The sequence below is a fragment of the Apium graveolens genome, chromosome 7 (genome assembly GCF_009905375.1).
Source record: "Apium graveolens cultivar Ventura chromosome 7, ASM990537v1, whole genome shotgun sequence".
NCBI lineage: Eukaryota > Viridiplantae > Streptophyta > Magnoliopsida > Apiales > Apiaceae > Apium > Apium graveolens.
Window position 1 is genome coordinate 167,670,189 of NC_133653.1, and position 10,443 is coordinate 167,680,631.

Sequence of the window (10,443 nt, forward strand, 5' to 3'; positions counted from 1 at the left end):
CAATATGCACATTCGGGATTTCATCAAGATATGTGACACCTTCAAGTTCAATAATGTTTCTGAAGATGCTGTGAAACTGAGACTTTTCCCATTCTCTCTGAGGGATAAAGCTAAGAGCTTGTTACACTCTCTACCAGCTGGTTCTATTGCGACTTAGGAGGATCTTGCTCGAAAATTCCTTACTGAATTCTTCCATATGACAAAGACAGCTGCAATCAGGAATGCTCTTACTCAATTCGTGCAGCTATCGGGTGAATCTTTATGTGAAGCTTTGGAGCACTATAAGGAGATGCTTATGAACTGTCTTCATCATGGAATGCATGGCTGGATGGTGATCAATTGCTTTTATAATGGTTTAGAAACACACTCAAGGCATATGCTCGATGCAGCATCAGGTGGAGCCTTATGGGCTAAGAGCTATGAGGAAGTTTATGAGCTAATTGAGATGATGGCTGCGAATGAATATCAGAATCCAACTCAGAGGCTACCACAAGGTAGCATGAATTCTGGAGGTAGATACAGCTACGGCTATCACTACGCAGCTAAAGGCATTGACTATGAAGGTCGATTCTCTGACTAACTATGATGCTCAACAGATAATGAGTGTTTGTGAGCTTTGTGGAGGATTGCATGCGACGAAGCAATGTGATATATCTAGTGAATCAGCTCAATTTGTGAGCAACTTTCAGAGGTTGCAGCAACCTGTTCCTGCTACTTATCATCCTCACAACCGCAACTATCCTAACTTCAGTTAGAGCAATAATCAGGCTGGTATGCAACCACCACAACAGCCATACCATCAATTTGGAAACAAGCAATTCAAGCCTCCTGGTTTTCAACAACAGTTTGCACCAAGGCAGCAATTTCAGCCAGAAGGATGCAACAACAATCTCCTGGAGGTGCCGGTCCATCCTCGAATGAAAAATATGAATTGGAGTTGAAGCTTATGTGCAAAAGCCAAGAAGTTTCGATCAAGACTTTGGAGAATCAAATAGGGCAAATTGTTAACGCTTTATTGAACCGACCAGAAGGAACTCTTCTGAGTGATACGGAAGCTAATCCAGGCAAGAGGGAAGTTAAAGAACAGCTTAAGGCAATCACCTTAAGGTCTGGAAAGGTCGTTAACCCTGAAAATCATCAAAATAAAGAAGCTGAAAATTTTGTCCAGAAAGGCAGCGCGCCCGCGCCCTCTCAAATTCCAGAAATTGACAATTTTGTTAATTCAGCTGAGAAAAAGGATGGCGAAGTGGAACCGAAGAATAATGTTGTTGAAAACACTACTCCTAAAGATAATACAGGGGATAAACAAGTCTATCCGCCTCCTCCATATCCTAAAAGGCTTCAGAAGCAGAAGTTCGACAAGCAGTTTGCCAAGTTTTTGGAGGTTTTCAAGAATTTGCACTTTAATATACCTTTTGCGGAAGCTCTAGAACAAATGCCGAGCTATGCTAAGTTCATGAAGGTTATTTTATCTCAGAAGCTTAAACTTGAGGAGTTGGAAACCGTTGCTCCAACGGAAGAGTGCAGTGCTGTGCTGCAACAGAAACTACCTCCTAAACTTAAAGATCCAGGAAGCTTCACGGTACCATGCACTATTGGAAACTTATCTTTTGACAAGTGCTTGTATGAATTGGGAGATAGCATCAATCTGATGCCATTGTCTATCTTCAAGAAACTTGGTCTACCTGATCCAAAACCTGTAAACATGTCCTTATAACTGGCTGATCGATCCACCACTTATCCGCGAGAAGTTGTGGAGGATGTCTTGGTTAAGGTGGATAAACTCATCTTCCCTGCTGATTTTGTCATTCTGGACTTCGAGGAAGATAAGAAAATTCTCATTATCTTAGGGAGACCATTCTTAGCTACAGGCCGAACTCTGATCGATGTACAGAAGGGTGAGCTTACTATGAGGGTTTAGGATTAGGACGTTACCTTTAATGTCTTCAATGCAATAAAATTCCCTACTGATGAAGAGGAGTGCTTTAAAGTAAAGATGGTCGACTCTGTAGTGAATTCGGAGCTTGATCAATTGCTAAGGACTGATGCCTTAGAGAGAGCCTTAACAGGGGAATCTGATTGTGAAGATGAAGAAGGGGAAGAGCAACTGCAGTATTTGAATGCATCTCCATGGAAAAGGAGATTGGACTTTCCATTCGAGTCTCTTAGATTATCATATCTTAAAAATTCTCAGGAGGGTCTCAAACCATCTATTGAGGAAGCTCCCACACTTGAACTAAAACCACTACATGATCACTTGAGGTATGCTTTTTTAGGTGATGCATCCACTTTACTTGTTATTATTGTATCTGACCTTTCTGGTAGTGACGAAGACAAGCTCTTGAGAATTCTGAGAGAGTTTAAATCAACAATTGGATGGACTATTGCAAATTTCAAGGGAATCAACACTTCTTACTGCATATATAAAATTCTGCTTGAGGAAAGAAGTAAGCCAATAGTTGAACAGCAGAGAAGACTCAATCCTATCATGAAAGAGGTTGTGAAAAAGGAAATTCTTAAATGGCTGGATGCAGGGATCATCTATCCGATTTATAACAGTTCATGGGTGAGCCCGGTGCAGTGTGTGCCTAAGAAAGGAGGCATTATAGTTGTTGTTAATGAGAAGAACAAGCTCATTCCTAATCGGACAGTCACCGGATGGAGAGTATGCATGGACTATCGAAAGATGAATAAAGCCACCAGGAAGGATCACTTCTGTGAGGGCCTCAACCCCATGGTCAGAAGTTGACGTTATCAACAACAACAACCATAATATAATACAATCAAACTCAATGCTAATACAACATAAACATGACCCCTTTACCAAGATCTTTTCCAGGTTTAAGTATGACTTAGGTTACACAACTATTACAACTAATTTATTTCAAACAATCCTAACACAACTAACTTAATACAACAACTCAACAGACCATATCGGGTCTGGTACAACTACCTCAGAGGAGCCTGATACGAAAGGAACTGGAACTCTACCCTGACTACGACGGAAGAGTCTCCTAGGCATCTGCAATACATATATACAAAATATTTTGCAAGGGTGAGCAATCAATTGCTTAGCAGTACAACTATATGAATAACAAGTAAAACATTTTATAAAAACAGTTATAAGAATAGAAATAATAACTCGTTTACAAAAACAAGTAAAACATGTATAAACTAGATATCAACAACTAGCATGCTCTATAAAACATATCATCAGTTGTGTGTTGTGTGAATACCGGAGTCCAATTTGTGCATGCTATTTTCATTTCTCAATCCACTGTTCCATTACAGGAACCACAGAGTCATCTATTCCGTTAGGGGAACCACAAAACCAAAATCAGATATATATTTGGATGAATCCTAGGGACAGCTAATCAGTCTATCACACCACAAACCTGTTCTGGAACTCGGAGACTAGCTAGGTCTCTGTCACGCTGGACTAAGCGGTTCAAATAGGGAGCACAACCGACTTAGCCTCTTACGCAAACCCGTTGGGCTGTTACGGGCCTCTTACGCAACCATCCAATATCTGATCCGTTTTATCCAGTTTCCAAAATCACTTATACCTATCTGTTTTGAAACATTTATATCACAGCTTACTATCCAAAACCTTTTCAATTTTAATCACAATCTAGAGATAAGCATTTTCAGAAGTTACTTTTCCCCAAAACACAGTTTAACGAATATATTTAAATACAGGGGATACGTAACTTAAAATGTGTTGTTCCAATACGTAAATTAAATCAACAATTATTCATTTATACTGAACTGTAAAAAATTTGTTCAAAGGTACTTGCCTTGCGAAGCTTTCCAACTAACACTAGCTCGACTTTAAACCGACTTTACTTTCGAGTCCTTCGACTGGAACCCACAGAATCGAATCCTAGGTTAGACGACCAGTTATGCTTGACATATCCTCGCTAAACACTTTACCCGAATGATAATAATGCTCGACTTGTAGAAATACGATTTAATATAGTACACATAACAATCAGGGTTTATTTAGTATTTATTTACATCTATATACGCTCGACGTGTAATTCTGTATTTTAAATAATTTTCAAAAAATTCGGACAGCGACTCCTCCATTTATAAGCCTACCCGTCGAAACATAATCGACGTCAAATTCCCAACAAAACAACATCCAAATTTTACGCCTCAATACGACTCGTAACCTAATTACTTATTTACGTTACGAAAATAATTTATATGATTCTTTTTATTATTTTATATATATATAGGACTCATATAAAAATCATCACCATCCACCGTCCGCTCGTCAAAATTCATCGCGGACGGCTTCAAAATTTTCGGGGAACCCACTTATTCGAGTTCCAACACAAAAATTTCACCGATTATTAATTTGAATTGCCGCATGAAATTATATTGAATTTCACAAAATCACTCAAGATAATTCCTGCAAAAAAATGTATAACAAATTCCCAAATTAATACATATATACATAAATAATTTGGAAATTAAAAAGAACTGGAACCAAGTAACAATCGGTAGGGTCACCGGAATAAAGGCAACACCGGAAACAATCAAAAGAAACACCACAACAACAGTAACCATACGCGTATACATACACATATGACAACGCAATCGACCCTCGCCGGAAAAGTACACCAGCGGCGAGGGAAAATAAGAACATAGGCAGAAATTACCAGAAAAACGAGGAGGAACCATGAGGGAGAGGGGAACTAACGGGAATCACAGCAATAGAAAAGAGAAAGGGGCAAGCGAAAAAGAGAGCGGAGATTCGAGAGGGAGAAAGTAGAGATCGAAGAGAGAGATGGAAGAAAGGAGATGGGAACTTCTGTTGTTATCAGTTAAATTCTGTTTTTAGACACCTGGAAATTGAATTACAGTATGCTGCAATAAATCAACAATTAAACTGAATGTTTACACGTGTCCTGAAATATAATTTTTTCCCGAAAATTTGCAATTATCGAACCAAGTTGTAGGTAAAACAAACCTGGAAAAATACCAAAATAGTTTTAAAATTTTTATAAATATCCCGAAGCTAGTAAAACATAAATTTCATAATTTTTAAATCATTTTTAGAACGCAACTCATACCCGCATTTTATGATTTAACTAACAAAACGTGTGGGTGAATTTAATCCCAAAAATTTCCGAAATAATTTTAAAATTCTCAGAATATTAAAAACTTAATAAAATATGAGTTTCATAATTTTTGAAGCATTTCTGAATTTAATATTTAATTTAACATTAAATGCAATCAGAAAATCATTTAAGAATAAATAATCAATGAAATATTGATTTCGAAATTTTATAAAATCCCAAAAATAGTTATTGAAATTATAAAACCATAAAAATAATTTTAGAGACAAACCAATATATATGAAAAAAAAATCTGCAATAAAACCACTTTTAAAAGTGAAAACAAAACAATATGGCTCAATAATTAATTATACAAATAATCCCCACACACCAATAATCACACATAAATAATAATAAAATAACACACAGCTGAAAGAACCCATACACATATTTTATTTATTTAATCAATCAATAATTACACATTTAAATAATACAAAAATATACGAGTCGTTATATCCTTCCCCCCTTAAAAAGATTCGGTCCTCAGAATCTTAACTAATTAAAAAAGTGAGGATATTTTTTAAGTATATCTGACTCTAACTCCCGAGTAGACCCTTCTATTTGAGAAATTCTCCAAAGTATTTTAACTATAGGAATAAACTTATTCCGAAGGACTCGCCCTTTTCATTTTAGGATCTGGACCGGTCACTCGACGTAGGACAAATTTGGCTGAAGCTTGATGGGCTCAACTGAATAACTTAGTTCTAATCATGAATCTATCGCTTCATTATAGTCACATGGAACATGTTATAAACATGTTGTACTCCTTCCAATCTTTTCTGAATCAACACCACTGCATCATTGGTTTATTGCACTAACTCAGGACATAACAACTTCTTTCCTCCAACTTCATTCCAATAAAGTGGGGACCTACACTTATGTCCATACAAGGCCTCGTAGGGTAGAACCCCTATACTGGCATGATAATTATTATTATAGAAAAACTCAATCAACGACAAGTGATTATCCCAGTTCCCTTTAAAAGCCTAAAGCACACATTCTCAACATATCTTCTGTCGTCTGAATCGTCCTTTCACTTTGACACTTTGTCTGGAAATAATCAGCAGTACTTATTTTCAATTTAGTGCTCAAAGAATCCTGGAATTTCATCCAAATACAACTTCACTAACTTATCCAAATAATACTTTTCATCGATAGGGAAGAAATATGCAGATTTCGTCAACCTATCAATAATCACCCAAATAGCATCACGATCCGATTTAGTCCTTGTTAATCTTATTACAAAATCCATTGCAATTCCTTCCAAACTTTTCACTATGGGATCCCTAGGGTTTATAACGATCCACTTGGCCTTCAATGTTCTGCCTTTTCTACTTGACAAGTGTGACATTTAATAACCCAATCCACTATTTCCTATTTCATTCCTGGTCACTAAAAGTTCTCCGTCAGATCTTGGTACACCCGAGTACTTCCAGGTGAATAGAAACCTAGAATTGTGGGGTTTTTATGTATTTTATTCTTCAGCTTAGTCACATTGGAATCCGTGCTCCAAAGGAAAAATCTAAACATACGTCTATTGACCTATTGGGTGCAAATTTCCTTTCTATTTAAATTATCCAATTCTTGATTCATAACTTCTTCTTAACACTTCTTGGTTCCTTCCATCAATTCTGACTGAAACATGATCTCATACAATTGCTCCTTATAACCTCCTGGTACTCGAACTTCAATTTCTAGCTTCTCACATTCTTCTGCTAACTCCTCAACAATCTTAATGATATTCAATCTTTCTTTTCTACTCAAGGAATCTGTCATTATATTGGCTTTTCTTGGATGTAATTAATAGAACAATAATAATCCTTCATCAATTCCCATCTAGAATTCATACTTTGAAACTTAGCATACCATTGCTGCTTTTCCAACCCTTTGTAGGGAAATCTTCATGTGTTCGGTTTGGTCTTCCTTAGTTCTTGAAGGGACGAGGATGTGTTAGTCCCTAACAATGCAACAAAAATTACAGAAGGGGGGTTGAATGGAATTCCTGAAACTTTTTCTGAATTATAAAATATTCTAACTTAAGATATATATGACAGTGTTTTGATTTGCAAAGTGCGGAATAACAAGTTCAATATGAATCAAACTACAAAGTAATAAAAACACAAATCTTTAAAACTTTCTGGTGGATTAGAATGTATCCACCAGATATATATATATATATATATATATATATATATCAACAGAACTCTGTGAAGCTTGAATAGCTCACAGCTGCTTACAAATAAGAACAACTAAACTTACAAAGAAATACTAAGGATACAACTTACAAATATTTCTCTGAGAAAATACTTGCTTAGTCTTGTTGTTGTTATAATTGCTACTCTTGGTTTATATCTCACCAAGATTACACAGTAATAAGACAAGATAATAAAACAAAACCTATCAAGTCTAATACTATGCTGCTCTATTACACTATTCCAACATCTTTGAATATCTTCATAATAGCAAGGAAATGGAAATGCTTCTTTATTCTCAAAAACCCAGTTAAATAGGCTTCCACATTCCTTTTGCATACACTCGACGCATGTGACTGTGTTATCACTGTCAACAGATGTTTGAATTGATTATCCGTCGGGTACATGATCATTTGTCGGGTTGCCTTGTTGATCATCCATCGAGTAGCATTGTTGATTATCCGTCGGGTAGCTATTTGGCACTTGAATTCATTTCATTTATGCAGAATTACAAGACATCATCTATGTACAATTAATCAACCTATTCTGCATATCTAATTAAAGTAAACATGACTTATGTGCTACTACATAATCTATACAAAGGTGTTTGCTGAAATGTGCTAAATGACTTATTGTTACATAAGCTACTCATTCGATGGATGCCAAATCATCATCCGTCGGGACTATATTGGGTCATCCGTCGGGACTGTATCTGCTTATCCATCGAGTGCTACATTTTTCACTAAGTTAAATCTACTAAGGTGTTTTGTTAATGAAATCATCAAGTTCACAATATATACATAACAATCTCCCCCAATTTATGTCTCCTAGAATTGTAGCCATAAATTAAGAGAAACTTGATGATAACAAAACACCCTAAAAATACAAATTTAAATGGAAGTAGATAAAACTATAAAGTGCTGCAATTAAAAAAATGTACAAAGATTTGCTCACAGTCATTTTCAAGGTGCTCCTCTAGCCTTAGCAGATTAATCTATTTCCTTGAAGATCTGGATCTCTTTCCAAGCTTCCTGTTGTTTTCTTCTATCTGATTTTGGAGCTGTTTGTGGAATTCCAGTTCATCAGATTCTGAGAGATTTAGCATTTCTTGCATTTCCAAAAGAGTCTCACTGCTAGATATGCTCAATTGGTCTTTTAATTTGAAGAATCTTCTAACTCCTTTATCATCCATGAATTCCATCAGCCAGTAGGGCCTTAGATGCACTCTGTTCCATGTGTAAGGAATAGTTAGAGTTTTTGGGAGTGCATCTTTGGCTCTAATACTCCTCAGTTCTTCAATCTTCTTTAGAACAAGTCTTCTAGTTGTCACATTGAATCTAAAGTTCTTCTTGAAGGATGAATAAACCTTTATCAACACAGATTGGCTTTCTTGAAGGATCCTGTAAAGTGGCCACTGTATCTCTTTTCCTCCCTTGTACTTGAATACTAACCTTTCAGGTAAATTCCTATAAACATCAATCCCTCTAACTTCTTCCAGTTCATCTAGATAGAGGTTTATATTTGAGAATTCCCTGATGTCACAGATGTACATGATGTCTCCCTTGTTGACTTTGGTTTGAGCTTTGGTTAGGGACTTGGATCTGAGAGTTGAGGGTTTCACTTTCTTGACTGCTCTGGTCTTTGTCTTCTTTGGCTTCATGAAGTGAGGTAGATTGAGTTCAGGTATTGGTAGACTATCCCAGTCTATTGGTTCATCCTTTGGAATGATAGGTTCACCATGGAAATTCTTGGATGGATCTATCTTAAATTCTTCATGTGCCACAGAGGGCATGGATGTTTGAGTTATTATAGAAACAGACTCTTTGGGAAAGTACCCTTCCATCTCCTCATCACTGAAATCCAATTTTCTCTTGATTATTTTCTTGTAACTTGGCTTCTTTGTATGTGGAGGTTCATTTTGCATTACTTGATCTTGAGATTCAACAATTTCAGATGGTTGTGCACAAATTTGTTGTGTGGGTTTCACAGCTTGTAATTTGGCCAAGATAGCAGCTTGCTCCTTCTTTTGTTTGACCTTTTTAGCATCTAGAGCAGCTTGCTTCTTTTCTTGCTTCAATCTTGCCTTTTCTTCTCTCTTTTCTTTAGAAAATTGAGGATGTTCAGCCACCACACAAATTTCCTTACCATTCCTGAAAACTTTAGCAATTCTTCTTTTTAATGTTGAATCAGCTGGATCAGCTGGATCCTTGGAGAATGCTATAGACCTGGCCAACAGCTTCTTTTCATCAGGCTTTGGTGTCTCGTACACTGTGTCCAAGGGGTTCTTTAGTGAAGATTTTGAATAGTTCACCTTTGGCTTCAAAATTAGCTTAGCCTTTGGAGATTTGATGCAGGATGGCTGTCCTCTTTCCAGATTATTCATGCTCATTTCATTCACAGAGATTTTCCTGACTTGAGAGTGATGAATGGCTGATTTTTCTGGCTTCTTTACTAACCCAAACCTCTTTTGTATATCCTCATCAATTTTCTCCCAGTTGATTGGGCTCAACTGTTTCTTTTCAGCTGCTCTCAATGTAGCTGCTACTTCATTAATCAGATCAATGATGTCCTTAGTTGGTGGCTTGGTGAAAGCAATTGTAGGCACAATTACTTTGTTAACTTTAATATTAAGTTGTTGCTCCCCCTCACTTGATATTTTCTCCCCCTTTTTGTTATCATCAAGTTGTGTGGAAGGGAGTTGAACAGCCACCAACTGTTGGAGTAGTGCAGTCTGAGCTTCTTGATTGGTAAGTATCTTGGCCATTGACTTTTCTACATCAGATAGTCTTGAGTTCATGGCCTCAACTTTCCTATTGAGATCAGCCTCCTTCCTTAGCTTTTGAGAAATTTCAGAGATGGTGGTTGCAGGGAGTCTAGCATCCATTCTTTCTATAACATCTTGCTTGACTTCAGAAATTTCCTGCTTGATTGCATCCACACTCTGACTGTGTTGAAGGGCTTGAATTTTATGCAGCTGGAGTGCTTCAAGATGTGCTGTGAGTAGCTTCTTTGTGCTAAAATTGGAAGATACCTGAATGGCTGCTTGGGTGTCATGAATTAGCTTGAATATAGTTGATTAGAGATGTGAGTAAGAACATTTTTTTGTAAGCATCTAGGCAGGAACA

At 36.8% G+C, this 10,443-nt stretch overlaps 1 non-coding gene across 1 annotated transcript; it reads right to left on the reverse strand.

Moving 5' to 3' along the window:
• Nucleotides 1–211: 211 nt before the first annotated feature.
• Nucleotides 212–318, reverse strand: LOC141675514 (small nucleolar RNA R71). Its single transcript, XR_012556162.1, has one exon. It is a non-coding gene; the product is annotated as a small nucleolar RNA R71 (small nucleolar RNA).
• Nucleotides 319–10,443: the final 10,125 nt, after the last annotated feature.